The sequence below is a fragment of the Belonocnema kinseyi genome, chromosome 2 (genome assembly GCF_010883055.1).
Source record: "Belonocnema kinseyi isolate 2016_QV_RU_SX_M_011 chromosome 2, B_treatae_v1, whole genome shotgun sequence".
Classification (NCBI taxonomy): Eukaryota; Metazoa; Arthropoda; class Insecta; order Hymenoptera; family Cynipidae; genus Belonocnema; species Belonocnema kinseyi.
Window position 1 is genome coordinate 48,984,173 of NC_046658.1, and position 4,438 is coordinate 48,988,610.

The window sequence follows — 4,438 nt, forward strand, 5'->3', positions numbered from 1 at the left end:
TTTATAAATCGGTTTAAAATCGTAAAACTTGATTTTAATGTCATTTTAATCAAATTTGAAGCAAATTTTCACTTTTCGCGATTTTCTGCATTTTCATCGCCGCATGATGGGTTGAAATTTTTGTAAAAAAAAATCAAAACATGGTTTTCGATGTATTTTTTCCCCTAGAATTCGATTCTAAAATCGAAAAAATATAATTTTTCTTTATTTTTTTTTATTAAAAAAAAACCATGAAAAAACCGTAAAAAATGAGGTTTTTCGATCAAAACCCCATAAAAAAGTAGCTGGACCCTACTTTTTTATTGCAAATTCGGATTCAGCGTCGAAAAATACATAAAAATATATAGGTCTGGTTAATTGCACAGACACTTTTGTTTTTTTTTGTGGACCTGTGTAATCCAAAAGTTAATTAAAGTATGCTTAAAAACATTTTAATTGTGAAAAAAAAAGATATGATAAAAAGGCAAAAACAGAGCTTACATGCGTCAATTTTCCATAAAATTTTCAATATTAGTTTTTTGGGGAATTGATGGGGCTCTATATTGGGGGAAGCATCGAAATTTAAAAGCAGTATAACACAAATTATTTGCCGGAGACTTTCCAGTAAATTTTAACAATGTTTCGCAAGATCAGTTTAAAATCAGTTTAAACTTACACAGAATTCTTTTATTATACGGAAATCTCGTAAAATGAGAGGTTAGCATGCCCTCCATTAGAAATTTTGTTGTTGACAGGTATGATATTGAACCACCGTATGTGGCTTCCTTAAGCCCGAGGTCCAACTTTTGCCCCCCCCCCCCTGGATGCTACGTGGTTTGGACTTGGAGTATACCAACGTGGCTTTTCGTCACCCCCCCCCCGTCCAATAATTGAACAAATTTAAACAATAAAAATATTAATCATTTTAAATTAAAGCTTTTTTATTAGATACGAAATTCTCTAAGTTCAACAACTTGAACAAATCTGTTTAAAAACTTTTTAAATATAAAAAAATTATTTAAATGTTTAAGGTAAATATGCCAGTCTTCGCCAATGCATGGGTTTTCGACAGATGGGCAGTATTTTACAAATAGTAAGCTGTTGTGTTCTTCGTTCTCAGCAAAAATATTCTTTCCTAAACGATATTGCCGATCACTCTCACACCGAAGTACCGATAAGTGAAGCAGCCAGATTTCTGATTTGCCGATAACCCATGAATTCTCGTATTTATAACTTCGAACTTCTTATAATATTCATTCTAATAGGATATGTCACAAGTAATAAGCAATTTACCTTTCTGAAGGTACCCTTTATTCTATAAAACCTATTTCTAAAGCTTTAAAAAAAGTGTCAGAGTGAATGACGCCTGAAACAAAAGACCCCGTTGAGTGAGTCACGCCTATTCTGAAAGAGAAATAGCTTGATGGTATAATAATAATAATAATAATAAATATGTTTAATGTCGTTTTTTAAACATTAAAAATTTGGCACACTTACCTTATACTCTTCTGTTTTTAGATTATTTTAGGTAACTGCATTTTTCTATTACGTTTTTAGTAGAGACCTAAAATCTGCAGAGTAATAAAATAAAAAATGTGTGTTTCAAATTGGGGATTTTATGTTTCACTTCAGCTCCTAAGTATCTTTAGAGTGCACTTCAGTGTTTTATCGCGCTTTTTCGATTCTTTCCTGGGAATATCGACTAAATATTATTTCCATCTTTTTATGATCCCTCACATAAGTGTATTGGACAAAATATCAAATTTTATATAAGTAAGAATCAGGCTAATTCATTTTATAAGGAAAAAGAATGATTTTTGAAACTAAATTCGCACACTAGCTCAAATGGTACCTTTTTAGTCAAAACATTTATTCAAAGCAATTTCAAAATTGGATATAATTAACATGTTTCCTATTTAAATTTTATCCTTTCTATTGATTTTTTCATTCTCATTCATGATAGTATAATGTAATCGTCCAAATTTTCGGTCTCTGTTTTTTAATGAATCTTTACGTTTCGACACTCACAGAGTCCAAAAATCATAAAATTTTGTCGATGCTTGTCTGTCTGTATGCTTTTCTGTATGTCTCTCTGTAAGACTGTATGTATGTACATATGTACTTCTGCATGTATGTCGGTATGTATGTATGTATGTGTATATGGTTATTTTAAGGTTGTTGCCACGCTCAGTTTTAAGGATTTGTCCAATCGAATCAGCCTTTAATAAACTTTTTAAGGGTCAGAAAATGGAGCTTAAGTTCGTTAACCAAAAATTTCCAACCAAAATTAAAATATGTAGAGCATACCACAAAAAAACCATCTACCTTGATGACCAATTTTGAGGTCCCCGAGTATACATACTTCGACTTGAGTTTGACTTGAATTACCCCCAATCAAAACATGCTGAAGTCGAAAAGTTCGACTTGAGCGTGTGTTAGTTTTTAGACGGTGCCAGACTTCAAGTTATGTCTTGGAGACAAGTTTCTATGTCTTGAAAACATCAATTTATCTCTTGAGTCGAATTTTTATGACTCCAACACGAGCAGTTTATGACAAAAAGGGTCAGTCTGACTGTCATAAAAGCTAATATTTGTTAATGATTAAACAATCTTGTATATTTTTATACAATATATATATACAGGGTGGCCCATTTTAATCTATTTACCAAAAAATCTCAGAATAGTGATATTGTACAAAAAAATTGTTCAGACAAAAGTTGTTCAGGATGAAGGGGGTCAAATACTGGTGACCGTAAATTTGACCTTGAACTTCATTTTCTATGTTTTTTGACGGTCAAACCCATTTTTTTAAATGGAAATAATTTTTTTAAATGGGTCATAAAAAAATTTTCAAAATACATTTTCGGACGTAAAATTTTCCGCTTTTTCCAAATCCGTTGTCAAAAATATGGGTTTCCATTTAAAAAAATGGATTTGACCGTCAAAAAACATAGAAAATGAAGATCCAGGTCAAATTTACGGTCACCAGTATTTGACCCCCTTCATCCTGAATAACTTTTGTCTGAACAATTTTTTTGTACAATATCACTATTCTGAGATTTTTTGGTAAATAGATTAAAATGGCCCACCCTGTATATATATATATATATATATATATATATATACAAGCAACTTATTTACGGATTTTCATTTGTATTATACTGGTTTGACGATGATACCGAAAATGTTATTCGCTTTCACGTATTTCTAACGGCTTTTTTTCAGGCTTTATTTTTTCGGAGAAAATTTTAAAGGTTTATACTCGTTCAGGCGAACAGATTCTGAATTTTTTATTCAAAAATAATTAATTTAATCATTACAAATTTTTCATCCATCAATTTTAATATCATTTATAAGCCGAAAAAGAGTCAATCATCTCAGCCAAGACAAGGCTTGACTTGAGACAAGTAAGCGTCGTCTTAGTTAAGACAAGGCTCGACTTGAAACAAGTAAACGCCATTTTAACTGTCGTGGCCATGAAAGTAAGACGAAGTCCTATGTCTCGACTCAGTTTTGATACGAAGGCAGACATCGATATCTTGGAGTCGAACTCAAGACATATGCTTACAATACGAAAAAAAAGTTGAGAAAAATATTCGAACCCACGGCAGCATGGTTACCATCCAGAGCCAGGTTCTTTTCCACTGGACCTGCGGAACTTGATGGGAGTGACATTGCGCGAACCGGTAGAAGATCTGTACCCTTGGCTAATGTGATTTACAAACGCTCATAGTTCTTACCAGGGCACAAAAGATCCGGGACACGTGTCTCATTATCTTTGAAGTGATATCGATTGATAAGAGTCTCATCAAAAAGTCAATGTCCCAGAAGCGGTTTTCCCCTTAGAGAATTGTAGTCTTGACCCACGGTCGAAAACGAAGGACGCCCCAATACCGCGTGTAGAATGCCGGTAACAGCTAGCCTGGTGTTCGAATACAAATAGTTACCAAAGCACAGACAGGGCATGTCAGTTCTCTGTGCTTTTCGCTCCATTTCGCAGCGTATTTCGCAAAACTTGGGGACACCATCATCAATACCTGGCCATTTGGAACATCGTTTGTTCTCTAGAATTTTTCTGTTATCTCAGAATTGTGATTAAAAAAATATATTAGCAAACGATTCTAACCATTCAAATGCTGCTGCCTGCTACCCGCTGATTTCTATCTTTCGCAAAATTCATATTTGTCGGGGAAATAATCATTTCCTCAACAAATATTTTGATATTTCAACATTGTATTGATCCGAAGATCTCACAAAACGCCGAATATTCGACAAGTTTTCTTTCTTTCGTTCGCAAAACCGTACCTATAAACAAATTCAAAGTCGGATTGAAGCAAGATCCTTAAATGATAAACATTATTGACAGGAAATGGAAACATATAATTTATCATTCTTCGATAGCCTAATTCGGTTATGTTAAGAAGAGCCCAAATAAATACATTTTTTATCATTCTTAAAA